Consider the following 14,376-nt stretch of genomic DNA (forward strand, 5'->3'; position numbering starts at 1 on the left):
GTTGTGTCCTGCCCCCTTTCCTCCTGTTTCACTCAGTTCAGTTCAGTTAAATTGCTTAGTTATGTCCAATTTTTGCCAACCCATGGACTTCAGCATGCCAGACTCCCCTGTCCATCATCAGTTCCCAGAGCTTACTCAAACTCATGTCCATTGAGTCGGTGATGCCATCCAACCAACTCATCCTCTGTTGTCCCCTCTCCTGCCTTCAATATTTCCCACCCAGCATCAGGGTAGATCATTTTCCAGTGAGTCAGTTCTTCGCAACAGGTGGCCAAAGTATTGGGGTTTCAGTTTAAACATCAGTCCTTCCAATGAAAATTCAGAGCTGATTTCCTTTACGATTGACTGGTTTGATCTCCTTGCAGTCCAAGGAACTCTTAAGAGTCTTCTCCAACACCAAAGTTCAAAAGCCTCAGTTCTTTGGCATTCAGCTTTATTTATATTCCAACTCTCACATCCATACATGACTAATGGAAAAACCATAGCTTTGACTATATGGATCTTTGTTGGCAAACTAATGCCTCTGCTTTTTAATATGCTGTCTAGTTTCATCATAGCTTTCTTCCAAGGAGCAAGTGTCTTTTAATTTCATAATTAATTTCAAGTGTCTTTTAATTTCATAATCACCATCTACAGTGATTTTGGAGCCCCAAAAAATAAGTCTGTCAGCATTTCCATTGTTTCCCCATCTTTTTGCCACGAAGTGATGGGACCAGATGCCATGATCTTAGTTTTCTGAATGTTGAGCTACAAGCCAATTTTTCACTCTCCTCTTTCACTTTCATCAAGAGGCTCTAGTTCTTCTTCACTTTCTGCCATAAGAGTGGTATCATCTGCTTAGTTGCCAATAGTTCTCTTGGCAATCTTGATTCCAGCTTGTGCTTCATCCAGCCTGGCATTTCACATGATATACTCTGCATATTAAGCTAAATAGAGTGACAATACACAGCCTTTATGTACTCCTTTCCCTATTTGGAACCAGTTTGTTGTTCCATGTACAGTTCTAACTGTTGCTTCTTGACCTGCATATTAATTTCTCAGGAGTCAGGTCAGGTGGTCTGGTATTCCCATCTCTTTCAGAATTTTCCACAGTTTATTGTGATCCACACAGTCAAAGGCTTTGGCATAGTCAATAAAGCAGAAATAGATGTTTTTCTGGAGCTCTCCTGCTTTTTCGATGATCCAGCGAATGTTGGCAATTTGATCTCTGGTTCCTCTGCCTTTTCTAAACCCAGCTTGAACATCAGGGAGTTCACGGTTCATGTGTTCCTGAAGCCTGGCTTGGAGAATTTTGAGCATTACTTTACTGGCGTGTGAGATGAGTGCAATTGTGTGGTAGTTTGAGCATTCTTTGGCACTGCCTTTCTTTGGGATTGAGATGAAAACTGACCTTTTCCAGTCCTGTGGCCACTGCTGAATTTTCCAAATGTGCTGGCATATTGAGTGCAGCACTTTCATAGCATCATCTTCTAGGATTTTTAAATACCTCAACTGGAATTCCATCACCTCCACTAGCTTTGTTTGTAGTGATGCTTCCTAAGGCCCACTTGACTTCACATTCCAGGATGTCTGGCTCTAGGAGAGTGATCACAGCATCGTGATTATCTGGGTCGTGAAGATCTTTTTTGTATAGTTCTTCTACAATCCACTCCAGTATTCTTGCCTTGAGAATCCCATGGAGGGACGAGCCTGGCAGGCTACAGTCCAAGGAGTTGCAAAGAGTCAGATACGACTGAGCTACTTCACTTCACTTCTGTGTATTCTTGCCACCTCTTCTTAGTATCTTCTGCTTCTGATAGGTCCATACCATTTGTCCTTTTTTGTGCCCATCTTTGAATGAAATATTCCCTTGGTATCTCTAATTTTCTTGAAGAGATCTCTAGTCTTTCCCATTCTATTGTTTTCCTCTATTTCTTTGCACTGGCCACTGAGGAAATCTCTCTTATCTCTCCTTGCTATTCTTTGGAACTCTGCATTCAAATGGTATATCTTTCCTTTTCTCGTTTGTGTTTAGCTTCTCTTTTCTCAGCTATTTCTCAGCCTGTTTTATTAGGCCCTGTCAATGTTTTTCCATTGCCAGCTGGAATGATTTTAGCTTTGCCGGTTGGTAGTTCTAGAGGGGAATTACAGGAGGAAAGGGGTCTTCTTCTAGCTCTAATATACCCTCTCAGCAGGCTCTTTCTGATCATATGACTTTAATGTTCTGCTTCTGCATCCCACTCAATTTTGCCAGGGTCCAGCTGCTGCGGTGCAGAGGGTTTTGTCAGTTGATTCCTCCAGTGCATGGGAGTTGGTAACATCCAGCACCCAGCATTCCTATCTGGGTAATTTGGAGGTAGAGTGCCTGCAGTGAAATACTTCTTCATGAATAACTTTCCCCTGATCCTAGAGGGCAGATTTTGGCAAGTTCCAAAAGGCATGTTTCCAGCAAGATGAAGAAGGCAGGTTTTCAGCAAGTTTGACATAGATGTCTAGAAGGTAAATCTCTGACAAGTTCCAGAGGGTGAATTTCCAGCAAGTTCTATCTCCTCAGTAACACAGGGACTTATCTGTGAGATTCTCTGTGAGACTTCTTCATTCAGTGACCCATAGCCATGCCCTCGCCAAGGTCTGGGTTTCAGCTCTGAAAGTCCTCCTATTGGAACATGTATCTCAGTCATGGGCATAGTATCTGTTCCTTATATCTGCTATCTTTAGCATCTTTAGAGTTCTCTTTAGCTAAGAGAACTCCTCACTAGTTCTCCTCACTAGCTTAGCTACTATGATCCCCTGTTATAGTTAATAATTATTTACAATAAACTTTCTCTATTCAAATCACTTTCTGGTTTCTCTCTACTGGTTGGATACAGGTTAATGCAACCATTATAACAATTCCTTTAGTTTCATAAACCTAGATTATTTTTCCTTCTCCCTAAGTACTTCCTCAGTGAGTTAATTTACTTCTGACCAGCTATTGCCATGTAGCTCTTTGTTATACTGAAGTTTTGGACTGCTACTTGATGTTAGTTATGATACATAAAGGTTAAAATTTCTTCTGTAACATATAGTTTAGATTGTAAAATCCAATTAATAATGATTTATTGGTATTTAGCATTGGGTTTCCTAGACAAAAGAAATTACTTTATTCCCAGAAGAGACCATGGTCATGCTGATTCTGCCATGAGGACAAAAGGAAAAAATGAAGTTATTGCTAAGTATTTATGCTGAGCATCTTTATAAAGTGATTTATATTTTATTAGTAAATTGTGAAAATTGATTTTTGTGATTGGTTTGTGTGATGTAGCAAGTTCTAACAAACTGATAGGCAACAAAATTCACCTTCCTAAATCCTTCTTTTCCCATACTTCCCCCACCTTTTCAGGTACCCTTCCCAAACTCAACAACCCCCACCCCTCAGGCAACAGTCTAGTCAGGGAAAAAAAAGAAAATGATCGTCAATAAATTAATCTCTGTGACTATGAGAAACTTAATCCAAGTATGAGATTCTCAAAATAAAACTTTTGAGCATGAAGAAATGAGCATTTTATAGTAGGTTTTTATGCATCCATGGGGAAGAGTCTTTAGATAAGGGACTCTCCTGTGCTTTTAAAATCACAGTTACACTCATTCCAGGTGAATCTTCTTTTATCCCTATCTTCTCCCAGCTATCGCACTGTTTTCTGTGTTCCCTTCCTAAGTTCTTTAAAGGCCAATCTATATGACAAGATAATATATTTGAGATGCTAACCCATTTTTCTCCTTCTATAACTTGCCAATTTCCCAAATCTTGCCTCCTATCAAATCTATAGTTTTATTGCCTTGGGGAGGGATATAGAAAGAAAATTTTTCTATTTGTTTTCAAAATCTCAAGCCTCCAGATGGAAAGACAACTTAAGCCACAGAGAAAAATGCCTTGAAAAGGAGCAGAGGAATAAAATGGCAGAAGAGCAGGTGGCATCTTCCTCCCCCAATCTAGACATAGATTTCTCTGGGCTGGAGAAATGTGGAAGGGTATATCTAGGTGGATGAAACCACCAGCCCATCTAACCTTCCTGAGTCTCCAAATATCCCCTGCTCTATTTTAGTACTGAGTAATCTTCCAAAATCCTGACAAAACTGGCATTGATAAGTTCAAAATAGAAATTGAATTGGTAGAATGTATCGACACTTTTTTTACACACTTGAGTTTTGAGCTAATATTCATTAGAGTAAGGAGTTCACATCTCTACTTCTACTTGCATCTCTACTTCTTCACTGACCATTCATTCCTCACACCATGGAGTATGCTTAAACCCCACCAATCCACTGAAAGTTCCCATAAGATCACCACAATCCTAAGATTTCCCAGCTTAGTTTTCAGTTTTCAGATATTTTCAATTAAGAGGTTTTTTGGGTTTCTAGTATTTATCTATTTGGCAGGGTTTCCGTGGTGAAGCTAGTGGTAAACAATCCACCTGCCAATGCTGGAGATGTAAGAGATGCAGGTTCGATCCCTGGGTTGAGAAGATCCCCTGGAGTAGAAAATGGCAAACCACTCCAATATTCTTGCCTGGAAAATTCCATGAACAGAGGAGCCTGGCAGCCTAGTCCGTGGGGATCACATAGATTTGGACACGACTGAGTGACTGAGCACACACATTTATTTGTCTGTGCTGGGTCTTCGTTGCTCTGTGCGATCTTTTTCTCTAGTTGCAGAGAGCACGAGCTACTCTCTAGTTGCTGTGCTCAGGCTTCTCATTGCAGTCACTTCCCTAGTTGTGGAGCACAAGCTCTAGGTGTGTGGGCTTCAGTTGTTGCGGCATGAGGGCTTAGTTGCTCCGTGGCATGTGGGATCTTCCTGGACCAGGGATCAAACCCATGTCCCCTGCATTGGCAGATGGATTCTTAACCATTGGACCATGAGGGAAGTCTCAAGAGGTTGATATTATCATTTTGGCTGTTCCACAGGGCATGTGGGATCTTACTACATACATATTAAATTGTGACTTCCTTTGGGAAGGCGTGTGACTTTCTCTGGGAAGGAGTGTGAGCTTACCTGGTGGTAAAGAATCTGCTTGCAATATAGGAGACCCAGGTCCAATCCCTGAATCATGAAGATTTCCAGGAGGATGAAATGACAACCCACTCAAGTATTCTTGGCTGGGAAATCCCAGGACAAAGAAGCCTGGTGGGCTACAGTCCATGGGGTTGCAAAAAGCTGGACATAACTGACCGACTAACATACAAGGAAGCAGTGTAGCTTTCACCTTTAATAACATAGACTTCTATATCAGCTACAGAAGCAGTTGATTTTTGTTATTGTTCTTCACCAACCAATATCTGAACCAACTCACTATTTCTGGAGAATCCTCACCTAATGGAGCAGTCCAAGCATTCTACTATAGACACTGAGATGGAAGATTTGTGCTTTTTCAGACTCCCTTGTGCTCAGGGCATGGGTTACCCCAACTGGGTACTTACAGAATCCATTCTGGTACAGCAGAGGCAGCAGCTTAGTGGCAGCTACAATCTGTCTCCAGAGGAAGACAAGGCAGCCACTGCAGCGTCAGTGGCAGAACCAGCTGTGAGATCCAAGGGGACAGAGTGAGGAGTTCACAGGACATCTGAGACACTATGATTTTCAAGTCATCCCCAAATCTGTGAGCTGCTCACTATCTTTTTCATAAAGACCTTTTCCCTAAATTAACCAGAGTTGGTTTCTTTACCGGAAACTAAGGTCTGTATAGTCAAAGCTATGGTTTTTCCAGTAGTCAAGTATGGATCCGAGTGAACCATAAAGGAGGCAGAGCTCTGAAGAATTGATGCTTTTGAACTGTGGTGCCGGAGAAGACTCTGGAGAGTCTCTTGGAATACAAGAGGTCAAATCAGTCAATCCTAAAGGAAATCAACCCTGAATACTCATTGGGAGGACTGACGCTGAACCTGAAACGCCACTACTTTGGCTACCTTTTGCGCTAACTTATTGGAAAAGACCCTGATGCTAGGAAAGATCAAGGGCAGGAGGAGAAGGGGGTGATGGATAATGATGAGATGGTTGGATGGCATCACCAACTCAATGGACACGGGTGTGAGCAAACTCAGGGAGATAGTAAAGGACAAAGAAGCCTGGCATGCTGCAGTCCTTGGGGTCGCCAAGAGTCAGACACAACTTAGCAACTGAAGAACAACAAGAACACTGACGAATGATGTATTTGTGTGTGTGAGATATTTTTTTAATAGTTGACATAGCATTAACTTCAGGTGTTGATGGAATATTCCTCTGAAATTTAAAAAACTTCCCAACTTTTTATTATGAACAATTTCAAACATACAGTAAAGTTGAAAGAATACTAAAATGAATACTTGCATACCATTCAACCAGTTAGTAATATTTTGTTATATTTGCTTTGTGTGTGTGTGTGTTTGCTGAATATTTGAACGTTAGTTTTAAGCACCTAGGAAAATAAATAATAATTCCACAGTATCCTCGTATATCTGGCCCCATTCAGATTACCACAAATATCCTGAGAATGTCTTTTTTAAACTCTTTTTGTTTTTTTTCAAGCCAAGTTCCAATACAATATATTGTATTTGATTATGTCTGTCCAGCTTTTTAAAATGTAATTTTAAAAATACACATGAATACACGGGATTTGGTCCTTCTTTTATTGGTTTCTACCTAATAATTCAGGTGATAAATATAGGAACTATTGCTAATTAAGCACTAATCTGAGGCCAAGTTCTGAGGTGCTAAACATACCAGGATGAATAGGACTATGTCCCTGACTTCAAAGATGCAGGCCCTTTGGGTTTCTCCCAGTTCACACAAGTAGTTGTGACAAGCTTTAATAGCTTAAGGAACAGATAGAGACAGGGGATGTCAGAGTTTATCATTTCCTAGGCTCAGAGCTACATTATAAAATTAGAGAGCTGATCAGAGCTGGTTGCACAAGTCCAGCAATTTATCACCAACTGGGAAGTCCATATATGTGGTATGTATAATCTACATATACACACAGCCTTATTTCTGGAGAAGGGAATGGCTACCCACTCCAGTATTCTTGCCTGGAGAATTCCAGGGACAGAGGAGCCTGGTGGGCTACAGTCCATGGGGTTGCAAAGAGTTGGACATGACTGAGCAGCTAACAAACACACACAGCCTTATTTAATTGGTTTATCAAAAGCTATTTTTAATTTTGTAAGAAAATTGCCTTGTAGCCTAGAGCAATGACTGACACTGTGTCTTATCTGATGAAAGTAAGGTAGACATTTAGCAATTATCTGGCTCATGTGATAAAGACACTTTCATTATAAATATAAACCAAAAAACCAAAGTGTCTAAATGACTAGCTTATTTACATTGATTATATCTTCCGGGTGATTTATAAATCTTCATTAGGAAGAAAGTAAGCCTAGTTATAGATTTTTCTTGTCTAAAACTTATCATTAAAAATAATGAAGAAATTTCCTTTTCAGAGCACTTTTAATACTCTCCGCATGAGTCTGACACCGCAGACTGCAGTACAAGTACTGTCTTTGTCACACAGCTAAGGTCACATGTTGTTAACATTCTTTATTAAAGGAAAAGTCTTAATGTGTGTTTTTGATTTTCATTTCTGACACTTAATTAGAATAAATGAAGTTAAGTTACCCCATTTATATATTGCAAGAGCTGCCAGGACTCCTGAAACTGCTAGAAAGAGTGATGAAATCAGTGACTTTTCTCATATGAGGCCAAGTGTTATCAGACACATTAATTCCACATGTGCAGTTGAGCATTTGTGTACCTCCTTGTATGTGGAGAAGAGCCTAAGTGAATCTAAATGCGTGATCTTTGGCAGCTTTATACAACACGATAGGCATGAAGAAAAGTGTTTATAAAAGAACACATTTGAATTCCTGGTACCTCTCAGTGGGATCACCACATTGTCAAACAATAAAGGAATGTTTAAATACAAATGAATTACGCTTTCTCTGAATGAAGTCTTCTCTCTGGTGCGTAATTACTGGATGTGTACTTGGGAGTTCCAAGTTCGAGTGAATGTTTTCTTTGTCACTTACGAGATTCACCTCACCTCTTGGCACCCATGGTGCAGTAAACAACAGCTTCCAGATGCCCCAAGTACACCCCTGACAGCAGCCAGGAGATGGCTGTGAGGATGACAGACACAGTGCCTTCACACACAGCTCTATCCTGGCCTGGCTGGCTTGATTTTTGCACCTATTTAATAGCCAATACATATAAAAGAAGGCACATAGTTTATATTTAAGATTTGAAATTTGAAGTATTTTCATAAGCAGTGATAAACACACCACCCAAACTTAAGAACCAGAACATTATTGGGTGGGTTTTTTTGCATCTACTCATATGTTCCTCTCCAACCTCTTTCCTCTGTCTCCTCTTCAGAGATAGCCACCATCTTCAATTTTTGTGTTTTATTTTTTCTATGCTTAAAAAGTAGTTGTGGTATGGCTGAGTTGCTTTGCTGTACACCTGCAACTATTACAACATTGTTAATTGGCTATACTCCAATATAAAATTGGAGACGGAAATGGCAACCCACTCCAGTATTCTTGTCTGGAGAATCCCAGAGACAGAGGAGCCTGGTGGGCTGCCGTCTACGGGGGTCGCACAGAGTTGGACATGACTGAAGCGACTTAGCAGCAGCAGCAGCAGCCAATATAAAATAAAAAATTTTTAAATAAAGTAAAACTCATAACAACAACAAAGTAGCTGTGGTATATATGCATGTATCTTTAAATTTTTCTCATATTCTGTTTTATTAAAATATCATATTGAATTAGTCTTCTACAACTTCATTTGTTTACTCTTTTTTTTTAAACCCAAGAATGTGTTTCAAAGATCCATCTGTATTGTTACTTGATGATAGCAAAGGTTATGAATTCACTCTAAAGTCCTTGGACATTTGGGTTCCTCAGTGGGTTTTAAATTTTATGTATTTATTTTTTTGCCATTGTGAACCAGGCTGCTGTAAATGTGTCAATTGGTAGTAGTTATGGGCTCTCTAGAAATAAGGTCTGGGAGTGCTGGGGTGGGAGTTGGAACTGTTGAGTCTCAGAGTATGAGCAAATTCAATTTTAGAGGCTAGTACCAAACTTTTTCAAAGTGACTGTATCAATTCATATTCTCACCAGTGGCATATAAGAATTCCTGTTAATCCACATCCTCACTAACATTTGATATTTTCAGACCTTCTTTTTTACCAGTCTAGTAGGTATAAAATAATATCGCATTTGGGATCAATTCAGAGGTTTCTTCACCTTGCCCACCCGTGATGACATTCCAAGCCATCCCAGTGCTGTGGATGTAGCAAGAACTGGAGGAAGTAGAGAAAAAGTGGGAAGTCTCATATTGCACCACGAAGACCCTAAAATTTGTAGAGTTGATCCTTGTAAAAGCATTTCCCATGAGACTCAAGGTATATAACATGCACTTTATTCATTAATATTTTTAATCTCTCCTACATGCCAGGTATTTTTCCTATACTTGAGGTACTTTCTCTGGCCCAGGAAGATCACAGTGAATGAAACAGACAAGATCTTTGCCCTTATGGAACTTTATATTCTGGTTGGGGAAGAAACAGACAATAAACAAATCCATATATAATACATAATATCAGAAAGCAAAGACCAGCTTTGGGGCCACGGGACGAGTGTTCAATTCTATCCTCTACACTGTACAGACACTTGACCTCTCTGAGCCTTAGTTTCATGTTTTACAAGCAAGAATTAGTATCTTGCAAGGTTATTGTGAGAATTAAGAGCTGGTATAGAAAGGTTCCCAGTTTAGTGCTGAGCACAAAAGTTGGTGTTCTCTCCAGTCTGGCCACTTTGAGGAGTGTCTGAGAACAAAGAATTCAAGGACCTCAGGGGTGGGGCATCTCATCTTCTAGTTGGCTTCTTCTGGAACTGGGCAAACTGGGCAAAACTGCCCATACGCCAATAGAAGCCTGTGCACCCCTGCCAGCCAGGATCAGCCTGTTCATTTCCTGGTAACTAACCTCTGCTCACCTTCTTTCACTTACATTAATGGGCTGAGACTTGCTGTTTATTGGGTTCTATTCTTTCCAGCTACACTATCCTCCTTGCTATTCTTAGACATTCCAGATCACTTCATTTAAAAACTGACTTCAACAAACCAATTAGCAAAAAATATATGAGCCAGTATGGGGAAATTGAACACTAGTGAATATTGGATGATATTAGGGAATTATTGATAATTTTTGTGTGGTGATGATATAGCACCAAGTCAAAGTAAAGTGTTTGCACCTTTATAAATCCATACCGAATATTTATCTGATGTCTTGGATTTGCTTTCAAATATTCCAATATGTGGAGGGAGACTAGTAAATTGATTGGAAGTATAGAAGCAGGGTGATAGATACATGGGGTTCATTATGCAATTCTATTTACTTTTGTATATGCTTAAAATTTTCCATAATAAAAAGTAAACAAATGAGGTAAATGTACTTCTGTCTCAGAATATACTTTGCATGTGCTGTTACCTCTGCCAGGAATGTTGTTCTTCTAGATAGCCACATAACAAACTTCCTTGATTTATGCCAGTCTCTGCTCAAATGTCATTTCCTCAGAAGGGCTTTATCCTATGGAACATGGAGCCTCTTTTTCCTGGAGATTATGTAACTACCCCATGCTCTGAAGAGCATAATTTTGGATTGCTTTTATAGCAGCAGTATTTAGAGCAGAATTTAGAGCAGAATAGTATATAGAGCAGAATTTACTCTTGGCTCCTGATAGCTATAGACCCATGCTTCTCAGGACTAGGCATGCACACTCATATGAAACTGATCCGGCTACAGTCCACAGAACTGAGAAAACCAGAGTCCTGGCTTCATTCCCCCAAACCACAGAGAACTTGCAGAATCCATGCTCCTAGTTCCCTTTGCCCTGTGTAATGTGACAGCAATGTCTTCCGGGCACTCTTGGCAGTCTTTGACTTCTTGTTCTTCCTTGGCTCCCCTCCTGGTATTCTCCACATCTCTTTTAAGGTTGAGAGGAGAAATAGCTACTAAGTCAGCAGGCCTTAGAGCTGTTCATTCCACAAATACCAGCCCACAGGCAGAGGGTAAATGCCAGCAACAGAACCTAGATGTCCTTTTCACAAAGCAACAGATTTTGAAAAGCATAAGCTTGTTTGAGGATTTCCAGTTTAGCATATTTCTCTTTGGAAAAATAAACATACTTTCCCAAGATTCTAAGAACAATCTTATTGCAAACATAACTGTTGTTTTGTTAAGTCACTAAGCTGTGTCTGACTCTTTGCAACCCCATAGACTGTAGGCGTGCCAGGTTCCTCTGTCCATGGAGTTTTCCAGGCAAGAATACTGGTATAGGTTGCCATTTCCTTCTCCAGAGAATCTTCCCGACCCAGGGATCAAACCCACGTCTCCTGTCTTGGCAGGCAAATTCTTTACTGCTGAGCTACCAGGGAAGCCCAACCCATATGTACATGATATTAAAGACTTTTCTTATCTGAACTATACTCATAACAGAATGTTATATAGCTATTGGGACAGTATCTAAAAGGAAACCAAAATTTTATTTTTTAATTGATTTTTAATTGGAAGATAGTTGCCTTACAATGTTGTATTGGTTTCTGCCATACAACAATATGAATCAGCATGAAGTATACATATTCCCTCCCTCTTGAACTTCCCTCCCACTCCTCTCAAATTTTGTTAATTTTTTTTTTAGATATTTGAAATACAACTTTATTCTGATTCTAAATGAAAAGGAATGGGAATGACAGTAACAAACAAGATTCCACCTCTCAATATTGTCATGTGACTATAGCAGTCTTGTATTTGAAACTCAAGGAGGAAACAACTGTGTTCCAAAACACCTAAATATGCAGGTTCCAAAAAATGAAGGTTGTTTTTTTTAAAACTGCGACATTCATTCCAAAGCCCATCCATCTCCTTCAGCATCCAAAGATTAAGCACGTGTTCTGCTTAGCTATGTAATAAAGTGGCAAACACGCTGCACCCCTGCTATCACAGGACAGTTGCCTATAAAACTAGACTTCTGGCGCTGGGCCCCAGCTTCACTTTCTCACAGGTCATCATCTTCATCCGGGAGAGCAACCTCTAAATCGTGCTCGTACTGTGCTGCCAAGGCTGGGTCCATGACCACCTCTGGCGGGGCAAGAGCAGGCATGGCGACAAACTCCAAGTTAGGGTCTCCAATCAGTTTTCTAGCAAGCCAGAGGAAGGGCTTTTCAAAGCTGTAGTTACTTTTGGCAGAAATGTCATAGTACTGAAGATTCTTCTTTCAGTGGAAGACAATTGACTTTGCCTTAAGCTTTCTGTCCTTAATATCCACTTTGTTGCCACACAACACAACTGGGATGTTCTCACACACTCGTACCAGATCTCTATGCCAGTTAGGCACATTCTTGTAAGTAACTCTTGATGTTACGTCAAACATTATAATGGCACACTGAGCTTGTATATAATAGCCATCTCTCAGTCCACCAAATTTCTCCTGGCCAGCTGTATCCCATACATTGAACTTAATAGGTCCTCTGTTGGTATGGAACACAAGAGGATGGACCTCAACAGCCAAGGTAGCTACATAACTTCTTCTCAAATTCACCAGTCAGATGATGCTTCACGAATGTAGCTTTTCCCGTACAACCATCACCAACCAAAACAAGTTTGAACTGAACTTGGGGTTCTCCTTGGGCAGCCATCGCGATGTTACTTCCAGAAGCGTCTCTGCACCCGTCTGACTGAGAGCTGGAAAGATGGTGGAAGCACAAATTCCTGCCCCCGCAAACTTTAATATGAGAATGTTAAATGTAAAAAGTTTGTGTAAATAGTGCTAAATAAGCACTTTCATATATGCTTGTTTAGCATTTGCTTCCAAGAAGATTTTTCTGCATACCAAACAGAACCATGATTAGGTTCCCACATCTTGTTAAGGCTGACTAATGTGGACTCTGGCTTTTTTTGTATATAAACTTTTATGGGAGAAAGACTGGGATTCTGGGAAAGGCCTCTTTCGTGTAATAACGATGCCTTATTTTCAATAGTTTCTATGAGAAAGGAAGCACAGAACCAAAAATGCAGATAGCAAGACAGATGACCAACTTCTGCAACATACAAAGGTAAGGCTAGAGGGGAAATGCCAGGGGCGACTGAAGGGGCAGGATTGTGATCACAGTGGCTTTCAACCTCCCTCTAAGAATAAAGTGTCACACTTCATGTTCAAAATGGAATCATTTTCCACAGACAACTTATTTGCAGGCCTTCCCTTTTATCTGCCAACTAATTCCTACAAAGAATGCTGAGCATGAAGAAACATCAAGAAGCAAATCCATAAAAGTTTGGCTAAATAGTAAACAGTTCATCATTCTCAAGATATTTGACACAGAAGCATATTTTGTGCTTATTTTGCCCTAGCTTAGAAAAATTAATGCAAACTGTACATGTGTATTTATCATGAAATATTTCAGACATTCAAAAATATAAATAATAATAAAATACCCACTTACCTTGAATCCAGTTCAAAGAATAAAATTTTATTTATCAATACCTGTGTAGGACCTATGTAACTTTTGAAGATGGCATTCCCTTTCCTACAGGAATAAATACTATTCTGCATTAAGTATTTCACATCGCATGTATTTCTTAAAAATTACATTTCATGCCAAACATGTGGAAGTTATGTACATACGCTTTCAATTCTAAAGCTCTAGGGCATTTTTGACATTGTGCTAAAAGTACCTCTTATTGCTCTAATAAGTTATACTAAAAATATTTTTAGCCTAACATGAAGATTTCTACAGTGTATTATTTTAAATAAGTCAATTAATTGATAGTAAATATCTCAAGTTCAGCTATAAATGTAAGAAATCTGAAGACTCTAGATTAAATTTATAGTTTTTATTCTACCTTTATTTAAACTTTTTTTTTTAAATCAGCCATTCAGTAGTAGAAAGAGCTTGGTCAAAGTCCACAGTGTGTATAATCAAGCAACAGTAGCCAGAATGTAATACTTTAAAAGGACTAATAACTAAAGGTGTACTCTACGCTCTTTAAAGTGGATAGAATTTCCAGCGAACTCAGCCTTGTGCCTGACACTCCATGGTTATAATTAGGCATGTTTCAGAGTTGTATTAGTGCTTGTTAAGCAGCAGGGCACCATTTAATAAATTTCTGTACTGTTATAGTCATCCAAGAGGCCTGTCTGCTACACACCAAGTACTTTTGCCAGAGAGAGGTAGAACAATTGACGCACTTAGAAAGGGCATTGTTTACTGCTAGCTAGGTAAAACCCGAATGGGTCAAATGAAGCACAGTTTATTCTGTAAAGGGTCAGCTCAATAATGCATTGTTGGGACTAGTCAGTGAGGCTAGTGACTTGGTTTTCAGT

The 14,376-nt window shown here is 39.7% G+C and overlaps 1 pseudogene; it reads right to left on the reverse strand.

The window, feature by feature from the left end:
- Positions 1–12,036: 12,036 nt before the first annotated feature.
- On the reverse strand, positions 12,037–12,709 carry LOC120877418 (annotated as a pseudogene).
- Between the last annotated feature and the right edge of the window lie 1,667 nt (positions 12,710–14,376).

The sequence above is a fragment of the Oryx dammah genome, unplaced genomic scaffold (assembly GCF_014754425.2).
Source record: "Oryx dammah isolate SB20612 unplaced genomic scaffold, SCBI_Odam_1.1 HiC_scaffold_18, whole genome shotgun sequence".
Classification (NCBI taxonomy): domain Eukaryota; kingdom Metazoa; phylum Chordata; class Mammalia; order Artiodactyla; family Bovidae; genus Oryx; species Oryx dammah.